Raw genomic sequence first — 12945 nt, 5'->3', positions numbered from 1 at the left:
AATTCAAGTAACGGAAGGACAGGGCAGGTACCAGCAGTGCCCTGTTGCCCTCACTTATTTCGCATGCTTTCATACAATTAATAAAAATAGCAACACGTATCACTCAAAGTGAGTGACAGGGCACAGATGAGTGGTAATCAATCACTGCACATTTCTACCCTCTTTTCCCTATATTACGGTGGTGGCAACGGGCACTTAAGTGTACTCAGAAAGTGTCCAAAAGAATAAACAAGACACGCTTCATAAAAAAGAATTACTCTTTTCGTGACTTGTCTATATCAGGCAGGACAGCTCCAGACTACGAACCCTTCCGAGCCACCTGCTCTCTAAAACACTTCCTGGGTGTGGAAATTGTCTCAATGTTTACATCTAGTTTGAGTTTTTGCCGTTTAACTCTGTGACTTGATGATGATTGAATAACGAGAAGTGAACATTTACTTAACTAAACCAAATGGTGTTCATGCAAAATCTCATGACGCTGCAAGCAGGATTCGAACCTAAGTGGGGAAACCCCATCGGATTTCCAGTCCAACGCCTTAACCACTCGGCCATCACAGATGCGTGAGTATGAGGTCACTGTTGTCGTATACGAGCCATGCGCTGCTCACATCAAGTCGAGACCTAAAAATTAAAGTAACGGAAGGACGGGGCACGTACCAGCAGTGCCCTGTCTCCCTCACTTATTTTGCATGCTTTCATACAATCAATAAAAATAGCAACACGCATCACTCAAAGTGAGTGACAGGGCACAGATGAGCTTTAATCAATCACTGCATATTTCTGCCCTCTTTTCCCTATATTACGGCGCTGGGAATGGGCCCTTAAGTGTACTCAGAGGGAGTCCAAAAGCCTAAACAAGACATGCTACATAAAAAAATTACTCTTTTCGTGAATCGTCAAGATCAGGCAGGACAGGTCCAGACTACGAACCCTTCGTACCACCTGCTCTCTAAAACACTTCCTGGGTGCAGAAATTGTCTCAATGTTTACATCTAGTTTGAGTTTTTGCCGTTTAACTCTGTGACTTGATGAGGATTGCATAACGAGAAGTGAACATTTACTTAACTAAACCAAATGGTGTTCATGCAAAATCTCATGACGCTGCAAGCAGGATTCAAACCTACGCAGGGAAACCCGATTGGATTTCAAGTCCAACACCTTAACCACTCGGTCATGACGCTGCAAGCAGGATTCGAACCTACGCGGGGAAACCCCATTGGATTTCAAGTCCAACGCCTTAACCACTCAGCCATCGCAGCTGCATGAGTATGATATCACTGTTGTCGTATACGAGCCATGCGCTGCTCACATCAGGCCGAGACCTAAAAATTAAAGTAACGGAAGGACGGGGCACGTACAAGCAGTGCCCTGTCTCCCTCACTTATTTCGCATGCTTTCATACAATTAATAAAAATAGCAACACTCATCACTCAAAGTGAGTGACAGGGCACAGATGAGCAGTAATCAATCACTGCACATTTCTTCCCTCTTTTCCCTATATTACGGCTCTGGAAATGGGCCCTTAAGTGTACTCAGAAAGAGTCCAAAAGCCTAAACAAGACACGCTACATAAAAAAATTACTCTTTTCGTGACTCGTCAAGATCAGGCAGGACAGGTCCAGACTACGAACCCTTCCGAGCCACATGCTCTCTAAAACACTTCCTGAGTGTTGAAATTGTCTTAATGTTTACATTTAGTTTGAGTTTTTGCTGTTTAACTCTGTTACTTGATGAGGATTGCGTAACGAGAAGTGAACATTTTCTTATCAAACCAAATGGTGTTCATGAAAAATCGCACAAGGCTGCAAGCAGGGTTCGGACCTGCGCAGGAAACCCCATTGATTTCGAGTCCAACGCCTTAACCACTCGGCCATCGCAGCTCCATGTTGTCGTATACGAGCCATGCACTGCTCAAGTCAGACCGAGACCTAAAAAATAGAGCAACGGAAGGACGGGGCAGGTACCAGCAGTGCCCTGTTGCCCTCAATTATTTCGCATGCTTTCATACAATTAATAAAAATAGCAACACGTATCACTCAAAGTGAGTGACAGGGCACAGATGAGCGGTAATCAATCACTGCACATTTCTACCCTCTTTTCCTATATTACGGTGGTGGCAACGGGCCCTTAAGTGTACTCAGAAAGAGTCCAAAAGAATAAACAAGACATGCTTCATAAAAATTACTCTTTTCGTGACTTGTCTATATCAGGCAGAACAGCTCCAGACTACGAACCCTTCCGAGCCACCTGCTCTCTAAAACACTTCCTGGGTGTGGAAATTGTCTCAATGTTTACATCTAGTTTGAGTTTTTGTCGTTTAACTCTGTGACTTGATGATGATTGCATAACGAGAAGTGAACATTTACTTAACTAAACCAAATGGTGCTCCTGCAAAATCTCATGACGCTGCAAGCTGGATTCGAACCTAAGCGGGGAAAACCCCCTTGGATTTCAAGTCCAACACCTTAACGACTCGGCCATCACAGCTGCGTGAGTATGATGTCACTGTTGTCGTATACGAGCCATGCGCTGCTCACATCAGGCCGAGACCTAAAAATTAAAGTAACGGAAGGACGGGGCACGTACCAGCAGTGCCCTGTCTCCCTCACTCATTTCGCATGCTTTCATACAATTAATAAAAATAGCAACACGCATCACTCAAAGTGAGTGACAGAGCACAGATGAGCGGTAATCAATCACTGCGCATTTCTACCCTCTTTTCCCTATATTACGGCGCTGGGACCGGGCCCTTAAGTGTACTCAGAAAGAGTCCAAAAGCCTAAACAAGACACTCTACATAAAAAAAATTACTCTTTTCGTGGCTCGTCAAGATCAGGCAGGACAGGTCCAGACTACGAACCCTTCCGAACCACCTGCTCTCTTAAACACTTCCTGAGTGTTGAAATTGTCTTAACGTTTACATTTAGTTTGAATTTTTGCTGTTTAACTCTGTGACTTGATGAGGATTGACTAACGAGAAGTGAAAATTTCCTTAACAAACCAAATGGTGTTCATGCAAAATAGCACGTCGCTGCAAGCAGGATTCAAACCTGCGCAGGGCAACCCCATTGGATTTCAAGTCCAACGCCTTAACCACTCGGCCATCGCAGCTCCATGAGTATGATGTCACTGTTGTCGTATATGAGCCATGTGCTGCTCACGTCATCACCGAGACCTAAAAAATAAAGTAACGGAAGGACGGGGCAGGTACCAGCAGTGCTCTGTTGCCCTCACTTATTTCACATGCTTTCATACAATTAATAAAAATAGCAACACATATCACTCAAAGTGAGTGACAGGGCACAGATGAGCAGTAATCAATCACTGCACATTTCTTCCCTCTTTTCCCTATATTACGGCTATGGGAATGGGCCCTTAAGTGTACTCAGAAAGAGTCCAAAAGCCTAAACAAGACACGCTACATAAAAAAATTACTCTTTTCGTGACTCGTCAAGATCAGGGAGGACAGGTCCAGACTACGAACCCTTCCGAGCCACATGCTCTCTAAAACACTTCCTGAGTGTTGAAATTGTCTTAATGTTTACATTTAGTTTGAGTTTTTGCTGTTTAACTCTGTGACTTGATGAGGATTGCGTAACGAGAAGTGAACATTTCCTTAACAAACCAAATGGTGTTCATGCAAAATTGGACAACGCTGGAAGCAGGACTCCAACCCGCGCAGGTAAACCCCATTGAATTTCAAGTCTAACGCCTTAACCACTCGGCCATCGCAGCTCCATGAGTATGATGTCACTTTTGTCGTATATGAACCATGCACTGCTCACGTCAGGCCGAGACCTAAAAAATAAAGTAACATAAGGACGGGGCAGGAACCAGCAGTGCCCTGTTGTACTCACTTATTTCACATGCTTTCTACAATTAATAAAAATAGCAACACGTATCACTCAAAGTGAGTGACAGGGCACAGATGAGCGGTAATCAATCACTGCGAATTTCTACCCTCTTTTCCCTATATTACGGCGGTGGCAACGGGCCTTTAAATGTACTCAGAAAGAGTCCAAAAGCCTAAACAAGACACGCTTCATAAAAAAAATTACTCTTTTCCTGACTTGTCTAGATCAGGCAGGACAGGTCCAGACTACGAACCCTTCCGAGCCATCTGCTCTCTAAAACACTTCCTGAGTGTTGAAATTGTCTTAATGTTTACATTTAGTTTGAGTTTTTGCTGTTTAACTCTGTGACTTGATGAGGATTGCGTAACGAGAAGTGAACATTTCCTTAACAAACCAAATGGTGTTCATGCAAAATTGGACAACGCTGGAAGCAGGACTCCAACCCGCGGAGGTAAACCCCATTGAATTTCAAGTCTAACGCCTTAACCACTCGGCCATCGCAGCTCCATGAGTATGATGTCACTTTTGTCGTATATGAACCATGCGCTGCTCACGTCAGGCCGAGACCTAAAAAATAAAGTAACATAAGGACGGGGCAGGAACCAGCAGTGCCCTGTTGTACTCACTTATTTCACATGCTTTCATACAATTAATAAAAATAGCAACACGTATCACTCAAAGTGAGTGACAGGGCACAGATGAGCGGTAATCAATCACTGCGCATTTCTACCCTCTTTTCCCTATATTACGGCGGTGGCAACGGGCCTTTAAATGTACTCAGAAAGAGTCCAAAAGCCTAAACAAGACACGCTTCATAAACAAAATTACTCTTTTCCTGACTTGTCTAGATCAGGCAGGACAGGTCCAGACTACGAACCCTTCCGAGCCATCTGCTCTCTAAAACACTTCCTGGGTGTGGAAACTGTCTCAATGTTTACATCTAGTTTTTGTTTTCGCCGTTTAACTCTGTGACTTGATGAGGATTGCATAACAAGAAGTGAACATTTACTTAACTAAACCAAATGGAATTCATGCAAAATCTCATAACGCTGAAAGCAGGATTCGAACCTACACGGTGAAACCCCATTGGATTTCATGTTCATCACCTTAACCACTCGTCCATTGCAGCTGCATGAGTATGATGTCACTGTTGTCGTATAGGAGCCATGCACTGCTCACGTCAGGCTGAGACCTAAAAATTAAAGTTACGGAAGGACAGGGCACGTACCAGCAGTGCCTTGTCTGCCTCACTTATTTCGTATGCTTTGATACAATTAATAAAAATAGCAACACGCATCACTAAAAGTGAGTGACAGGGCACAGATGAGCGGTAATCAATCACTGTACATTTCTACCCTCTTTTCCCTATATTACGGCGCTGGGAATGGGCCCCTAAGAGTACTCAGAAAGAGTCCAAAAGCCTAAACAAGACACGCTACATGAAAAAATTACTCTTTTTGTGACTCGTCAAGATCAGGCAGGACAGGTCCAGATTACAAACCCTTCTGAACCACCTGCTCTGTAAAACACTTCCTGAGTGTTGAAATTGTCTTAATGTTTACATTTAGTTTGAATTTTTGCTGTTTAACTCTGTGACTTGATGAGGATTGACTAACGAGAAGTGAACATTTCCTTAACAAACCAAATGGTGTTCATGCAAAATCACACGTCGCTGAAAGCAGGATTCAAACCTGTGCAGGGAAACCCCATTGGATTTCGCGTCCAACGCCTTAACCACTCAGCCATCGCAGCTCCATGAGTATAATGTCACTGTTGTCATATATGAGCCATGCGCTACTCACGTCAGACCGAGACCTAAAAAATAAAGTAACGGAAGGACAGGGCAAGTACCAGCAGTGCTCTGTTGCCATCACTTACTTCGCTTGCTTTCATACAATTAATAAAAATAGCAACACGCATCACTCAAAACAAGACCTGCTTCATAAAAAGAAATTACTCTTTTCCTGACTTGTCTAGATCAGGCGGGACAGGTCCAGACTACGAACCCTTCCGAGCCACCTGCTCTCTAAAACACTTCCTGGGTGTGGAAATTGTCTCAATGTTTACATCTAGTTTTTGTTTTCGCCGTTTAACTCTGTGACTTGATGAGGATTGCATAACAAGAAGTGAACATTTACTTAACTAAACCAAATGGTATTCATGCAAAATCTCATGACGCTGCAAACAGGATTCGAACCTACGCAGAGAAACCCCATTGAATTTCAAGTTCATCACCTTAACCACTCGGCCATTGCATCTGCATGAGTATGATGTCACTGTTGTCGTATACGAGCCATGCACTGCTCACGTCAGGCCGAGACCTAAAAATTAAAGTTACGGTAGGACGGGGCACGTACCAGCAGTGCCTTGTCTCCCTCACTTATTTCGCATGCTTTGATGCAATTAATAAAAATAGCAACACGCATCACTCAAAGTGAGTGACAGGGCACAGATGAGCGGTAATCAATCACTGTACATTTCTACCCTCTTTTCCCTATATTACGGCGCTGGGAATGGTCCCTTAAGAGTACTCAGAAAGACTCCAAAAGCCTAAACAAGACACGCTACATAAAAAAATTACTCTTTTTGGGACTCGTCAAGATCAGGCAGGACAGCTCCAGACTATGAACCCTTCCGAACCACCTGCTCTCTAAAAACTTCCTGAGTGTTGAAATTGTCTTAATGTTTACATTTAGTTTGAGTTTTTGCTGTTTAACTCTGTGACTTGATGAGGATTGCGTAACGAGAAGTGAACATTTCCTTTACAAACCAAATGGTGTTCATGCAAAATCGCACGATGCTGCAAGCAGGATTCGACCCTGCGCAGGGAAACCCCATTGGATTTCAGGTCCAACGCCTTAACCACTCAGCCATTGTAGCTCCATGAATATGACGTCAGTGTTGTCGTATATGAGCCATGCGCTGCTCGAGTCAGACCGAGAACTAAAAAATAAAGTAACATAAGGACGGGGCAGGAACCAGCAGTGCCCTGTTGCCCTCACTTATTTCACATGCTTTCATACAATTAATAAAAATAGCAACACGTATCACTCCAAGTGAGTGACAGGGCAAAGATGAGCAGTAATCAATCACTGCGCATTTCTATCCTCTTTTCCCTAAATTACGCCGCTGGGACCGGGCCCTCAAGTGTACTCAGAAAGAGTCCAAAAGCCTAACCAAGACACGCTTCATAAAAAACATTACTCTTTTTCGTGACTTGTCTAGATCAGGCAGGATAGGTCCAGACTACGAACCCTTCCGAGCCACCTGCTCTGTAAAACACTTTCTGGGTGTAGAAATTGTCTCAATGTTTACATCTAGTTTGAGTTTTTGCCGTTTAACTCTGTGACTTGAAGAGGACTGCATAACGAGAAGTGAACATTTTACTTAACTAAACCAAATGGTGTTAATGCAAAATAACACGACGCTGCAAGCAGGATTCGAACCTACGCGGTGATACCCCATTGGATTTCAAGTCCTACACCTTACCCGCTCGGCCATTGCAGCTGCATGTGTATGATGTCACTGTTGTCGTATACGAACCATGCGCTGCTCACGTCAGGCCGAGACCTAAAAACTTAAAGTAACGGAAGGACGGGGCATGTACCAGCAGTCCCCTGTCTCCCTCACTTATTTCGCATGCTTTCATACAATTAATAAAAATAGCAACACGCATCACTCAAAGTGAGTGAAAGGGCACAGATGAGCGGTAATCAATCACTGCACATTTTTGCCCTCTTTTCCCTGTATTACGGCGCTGGGAATGGGCCCTTAAGTGTACTCAGAAAGAGTCCAAAAGCCTAAACAAGACACGCTACATAAAAAATTACTCTTTTCATGACTCGTTTAGATCAGGCAGAACAGGTCCAGACTATGAACCCTTCCGAGCCACCTGCTCTCTAAAACACTTCCTGGGTGTGGAAATTGTCTCAATATTTACATCTAGTTTTTGTTTTTGCCGTTTAACTCTGTGATTGATGAGGATTGCATAACAAGAAGTGAACATTTACTTAACTAAACCAAATGGTATTCATGCAAAATCTCATGACGCTGCAAGCTGGATTCGAACCTGCACAGGGAAACCCCATTGGATTTCAGGTCCAAGGGCTTAACCACTCGGCTGTCTCAGCTCCATGAGTGTGATGTTACTGTTGTCGTATACGAGCCATGCGCTGCTCAAGTCAGACCGAGATCCTTTAAAGTAAAGCAACGGAAGGACGGGGCAGGTACCAGCAGTACCCTGTTGCCCTCACTTATTTCGCATGCTTTGATACAATTAATAAAAATAGCAACACACATCACTCAAAGTGAGTGACAGGGCACAGATGAGCGGTAATCAATCACTGCACATTTCTACCCTCTTTTCCCTATATTACGGCGCTGGGAATGGGCCCTTAAAAGTACTCAGAAAGAGTCCAAAAGCCTAAACAAGACACGCTACATGAAAAAATTACTCTTTTTGTGACTCGTCAAGATCAGGCAGTACAGGTCCAGACTCCGAACCCTTCCGAACCACCTGCTCTCTAAAACACTTCCTGAGTGTTGAAATTGTCTTAATGTTTACATTTGGTTTGAGTTTTTGCTGTTTAACTCTGTGACTTGTTGTGGATTGCCTAACGAGAAGTGAACATTTCCTTAACAAACCAAATGGTGTTCATGCAAAATCGCACAACGCTGCAAGCAGGATTCGAACCTGCGCATTGCAACCCCATAGAATTTCTTGTCCAACGCCTTAACCCCTCAGCCATCGCAGCTCCATGAGTATGATGTCACTGTTGTCATATATGAGCCATGCGCTGCTCACGTCAGGCCGAGACCTAAAAAATAAAGTAACATAAGGACGGGGCAGGAACCAGCAGTGCCCTGTTGCCCTCACTTTTTTCACTTGCTTTCATACAATTAATAAAAATAGCAACACGTATCACTCAAAGTGAGTGACAGGGCACAGATGAGCAGTAATCAATCACTGTGCATTTCTACCCTCTTTTCCCTATATTGCGGCGGTGGCAACGGGCCCTTAAGTGTACTCGGAAAGAGTCCAAAAGCCTAAACAAGACACGCTTCATAGACAAAAATTACTCTTTTCGTTACTTGTCTAGATCAGGCAGGACAGGTCCAGACTACGAACCCTTCCGAACCACCTGCTCTCTAAAACACTTCCTGGGTGTAGAAATTGTCTCAATGTTTACATCTAGTTTGAGTTTTTGCCGTTTAACTCTGTGACTTGATGAGGATTGCATAACGAGAAGTGAACATTTACTTAACTAAACCAAATGGTGTTCATGCAGAATCTCATGACGCTGCAGGTAGGATTCGAACCTACGCAGGGAAACCCCATTGGATTTCGAGTCCAACGCCTTAACCACTCGGCCAACGCAGCTGCTTGAGTATGATGTCACTGTTGTCGTATACGAGCCATGCGCTGCTCACATCAGGCCGAGACCTAAAAATTAAAGTAACGGAAGGACGGGGCACGTACCAGGAGTGCCCTGTCTCCCTCACTTATTTCGCATGCTTTGATACAATTAATAAAAATAGCAACACGCATCACTCAAAGTGAGTGAAAGGGCACATATGAGCGGTAATCAATCACTGCACATTTCTGCCCTCTTTTCCCTGTATTACGGCGCGGGGGATGGGCCCTTAAGTGTACTCAGAAAGAGTCCAAAAGCCTAAACAAGACACGCTACATAAAAAAATTACTCTTTTCGTGACTCGTCTAGATCAGGCAGGACAGGTCCAGACTACGAACCCTTCCGAGCCACCTGCTCTCTAAAACACTTCCTGGGTGTGGAAATTGTATCAATGTTTACATCTAGTTTTTGTTTTTGCCGTTTAACTCTGTGACTTGATGAGGATTGCATAACAAGAAGAGAACATTTACTTAACTAAATCAAATGGTATTCATGCAAAATCTCATGACGCTGCAAGCAAGATTCGAACCTATGCGCGGAAACCCCATTGGACTTCAAGTCCAACGCCTTAACCACTCGGCCATTGCAGCTGCATGAGTATGATGTCACTGTTGTCGTAAACGAGCCATGTACTGCTCACGTCAGGCCGAGACCTAAAAATTAAAGTTACGGAAGGACGGGGCACGTACTAGCAGTGCCCTGTCTCCCTCACTTATTTCGTATGCTTTGATACAATTAATAAAAATAGCAACACGCATCACTCAAAGTGAGTGACAGAGCACAGATGAGCGGTAATCAATCACTGCACATTTCTACCCTCTTTTCCCTATAATACGGCGCTGTTAATGGGCCCTTAAGAGTACTCAGAAAGAGTCCAAAAGCCTAAACAAGACACGCTACATAAAAAAATTACTCTTTTTGTGACTCGTCAAGATCAGGTAGGACAGGTCCAGACTACGAACCCTTCCGAACCACCTGCTCTCTAAAAACTTCCTGAGTGTTGAAATTGTCTTAATGTTTACATTTAGTTTGAGTTTTTGCTGTTTAACTCTGTGACTTGATGAGGATTGCGTAACGAGAAGTGAACATTTCCTTAACAAACCAAATGGTGTTCATGCAAAATCACACGTCTCTGCAAGCAGGATTCGAACCTGCGCAGGGAAACCTCATTGGATTTCGAGTCCAATGCCTTAACCACTCGGCCATCACAGCTCCATGAGTATGATGTCACTGTTGTCGTATATGAGCCATGCGCTGCTCACGTCAGACCGAGACCTAAAAAATAAAGTAACGGAAGGACGGGGCAGGTACCAGCAGTGCTCTGTTGCCCTCACTTATTTCGCTTGCTTTCATACAATTAATAAAAATAGCAACACGTATCACTAAAAGTGAGTGACAGGGCACAGATGAGCAGTAATCAATCACTGCGCATTTCTACCCTCTTTTCCCTATATTACCGCGCTGGGACCGGGCCCTCAAGTGTACTCAGAAAGAGTCCAAAAGCCTAAACAAGACACTCTACATAAAAAAATTACTCTTTTCGTGACTCGTCAAGATCAGGCAGGACAGGTCCAGACTACGAAGCCTTCCGAACCACCTGCTCTCTAAAACACTTCCTGTGGGGCGTGGCCAAGATGGCGGAGTGAGCGGTCGCACTATCCACGAGCTCCCGAGAACCCGGACCCCTGTACCGCCAACCTTTGCAGATCTCCCCCCCAAAGCGGCTGGAGATCTGTGTCAGAAGTTGGGGAGCATCCAGCGACACTGTCGGGAGTGCTGACGGATCTCGAGACCGCAGCGGAGGAGCCCCGGGAGTGAGGCCGGAGGCAGCGGCTACACGGTGCGACGGCCAGGATCCGAGGCCCGCGAGGGTTGCAGCGACAGAGAATCGAGTCGGAGGCGTCTTGAAGAGGGGCAGCCCGCCCGGCAGTGGAGAGCGAACCCCTCCCAGGGCTCCAGCGAGGCCCTGCAGTGCGGGAACACCCGGTGCCCGAAAGCGAAGAATCGGAGCGAGGGCCCCGGCGCGGGCCACTACGCAAGGCCGGGGACGCGGCCTACCAGTGGGCCCCCGGCTACACACACCTCCCCCTGCCTGCCGCTGCTCAACGTCAGGGGGGCGGGAGCACTGGACGGATCACCCGCCGCACCTGAAGACCCCTGACCCCCAGTGGCGGAGCACCGAGGGGGCAGCTGAGAGTGGTGGCAGCGCTGCGGGGGGCCGAGACTTGGCGGGAAGCGGTACATCGCGGCCTGGGGCGGAGCGGAGGGCCCTGCAGCGAGAACGTGACACTGCCGCTGCACACAGTAGCTTCTGGGGCGAGCCACCAGCGGAGGACGAGGAACGGCCGAACACAGCACAGGCCCCAGCGTTGGCTCCACGCGCAAGGCCGAGGACCGGGCCTACCAGCAGTGGGGCCCCGGGCCCTGAGCGCGGCCGGAGGGCGGCGACCCTCGCAGGGAGTGTCGATGGGGGCACACAGCCCGGACGGGGAAGCCTACAGAGAGCAGACAGGCCCCTGGCACAACACCAATACACCTCCAGGCAGACGCAGCGGGCCCGGATTGACTGTACTGGGCGAACCCGGCCCCGCAATAATCGGCCTAGAGGCAGCCGATCATCGAGGCAGAGAGCCAAACACCGCCAAAACCAATCTACACGAAGGAATGAAAGAAGTAGCCGAATGGATGAAGAACAGCCGTTTAAAACTAAACTCGGACAAAACGGAAGTCCTCATTTTAGGATCATCCCCCTCTTCCTGGGACGACTCATGGTGGCCACCGGCCCTGGGTACAGCACCCATACCTACAGATCACGCACGTAACTTGGGCTTCATACTAGACTCCTCCCTATCGATGACCAGACAGGTCAATGCCGTCTCATCCTCATGCTTCAACATCCTACGCTTGCTCAAAAAAATCTTCCGTTGGATCCCCACCGAAACAAGAAAGACAGTCACTCACGCACTGGTCACTAGCCGTCTGTATTATGGAAATACCCTATACGCCGGAACCACAGCCAAACTACAGAAAAAACTCCAACGCATCCAAAACGCCTCAGCCAGACTCATACTGAACATCCCCGTCAAGCTCACATCTCCAGTCACCTGAAAGACCTCCACTGGCTCCCCGCCAACAAGAGAATAACGTTCCGTCTCCTCACCCACGCACACAAGGCCCTCTACGACCTAGGACCCGAATGCCTCAACACAAGACTGTCCTTCTACACACCCACCCGCCAACTACGGTCAAGCCCTCGCCGCAATTCCGCGCATCCATAGATCCACCATGGGAGGAAGATCCTTCTCTTACTTAGCGGCCAAAACCTGGAACTCTCTCCCCACCCACCTCCGCCTCACACAGAACCACCTCTCCTTCAGAAAGCAGCTTAAAACCTGGCTATTTGATAAGTAATGCCCCCACCCTCCCCCTAGCGCCTTGAGACCCTCTGGGTGAGTAGTGCGCTATACAAATTCTCGAACTTGAACTTGAACTTGAACTAGAGCTCGGGGGTGAACCGAGCCCCCAAATTGCCAGCGGAAGACACCTGGTAGACGGTGAGCGTGGGGGTGACTACCCGGCCGAGCCTGCAGCCTGGGTGTCAAGCACAACAGACATCGGAAGTGGTGGCGCACCGTCCCCACTGGGCCGGGGGACCTAGGGGTCTGCTGATGAGGGGA

The 12945-nt window shown here is 46.8% G+C and overlaps 12 non-coding genes across 12 annotated transcripts; all 12 read right to left on the bottom strand.

The window, feature by feature from the left end:
- Positions 1 to 476: 476 nt before the first annotated feature.
- Positions 477 to 558, bottom strand: TRNAS-GGA (transfer RNA serine (anticodon GGA)). The gene has a single exon. It is a non-coding gene; the product is annotated as a tRNA-Ser (tRNA).
- A 619-nt stretch (positions 559 to 1177) lies between these two features.
- Positions 1178 to 1259, bottom strand: TRNAS-UGA (transfer RNA serine (anticodon UGA)). Its single transcript has one exon. It is a non-coding gene; the product is annotated as a tRNA-Ser (tRNA).
- Positions 1260 to 1800: 541 nt separating this feature from the next.
- On the bottom strand, positions 1801 to 1880 carry TRNAS-CGA (transfer RNA serine (anticodon CGA)). The gene has a single exon. It is a non-coding gene; the product is annotated as a tRNA-Ser (tRNA).
- Positions 1881 to 2404: 524 nt separating this feature from the next.
- Positions 2405 to 2487, bottom strand: TRNAS-UGA (transfer RNA serine (anticodon UGA)). The gene has a single exon. It is a non-coding gene; the product is annotated as a tRNA-Ser (tRNA).
- A 542-nt stretch (positions 2488 to 3029) lies between these two features.
- On the bottom strand, positions 3030 to 3111 carry TRNAS-UGA (transfer RNA serine (anticodon UGA)). The gene has a single exon. It is a non-coding gene; the product is annotated as a tRNA-Ser (tRNA).
- A 542-nt stretch (positions 3112 to 3653) lies between these two features.
- Positions 3654 to 3735, bottom strand: TRNAS-UGA (transfer RNA serine (anticodon UGA)). Its single transcript has one exon. It is a non-coding gene; the product is annotated as a tRNA-Ser (tRNA).
- A 1789-nt stretch (positions 3736 to 5524) lies between these two features.
- TRNAS-CGA (transfer RNA serine (anticodon CGA)) lies at positions 5525 to 5606 on the bottom strand. Its single transcript has one exon. It is a non-coding gene; the product is annotated as a tRNA-Ser (tRNA).
- A 1046-nt stretch (positions 5607 to 6652) lies between these two features.
- TRNAS-UGA (transfer RNA serine (anticodon UGA)) lies at positions 6653 to 6734 on the bottom strand. The gene has a single exon. It is a non-coding gene; the product is annotated as a tRNA-Ser (tRNA).
- A 545-nt stretch (positions 6735 to 7279) lies between these two features.
- Positions 7280 to 7361, bottom strand: TRNAS-UGA (transfer RNA serine (anticodon UGA)). Its single transcript has one exon. It is a non-coding gene; the product is annotated as a tRNA-Ser (tRNA).
- Positions 7362 to 9152: 1791 nt separating this feature from the next.
- Positions 9153 to 9234, bottom strand: TRNAS-CGA (transfer RNA serine (anticodon CGA)). Its single transcript has one exon. It is a non-coding gene; the product is annotated as a tRNA-Ser (tRNA).
- A 542-nt stretch (positions 9235 to 9776) lies between these two features.
- On the bottom strand, positions 9777 to 9858 carry TRNAS-UGA (transfer RNA serine (anticodon UGA)). The gene has a single exon. It is a non-coding gene; the product is annotated as a tRNA-Ser (tRNA).
- A 540-nt stretch (positions 9859 to 10398) lies between these two features.
- TRNAS-CGA (transfer RNA serine (anticodon CGA)) lies at positions 10399 to 10480 on the bottom strand. Its single transcript has one exon. It is a non-coding gene; the product is annotated as a tRNA-Ser (tRNA).
- Positions 10481 to 12945: the final 2465 nt, after the last annotated feature.

Source organism: Lissotriton helveticus, chromosome 11, assembly GCF_964261635.1.
Source record: "Lissotriton helveticus chromosome 11, aLisHel1.1, whole genome shotgun sequence".
Taxonomy (NCBI): domain Eukaryota; kingdom Metazoa; phylum Chordata; class Amphibia; order Caudata; family Salamandridae; genus Lissotriton; species Lissotriton helveticus.
This window is presented reverse-complemented; position numbering and strand designations above follow the sequence as displayed.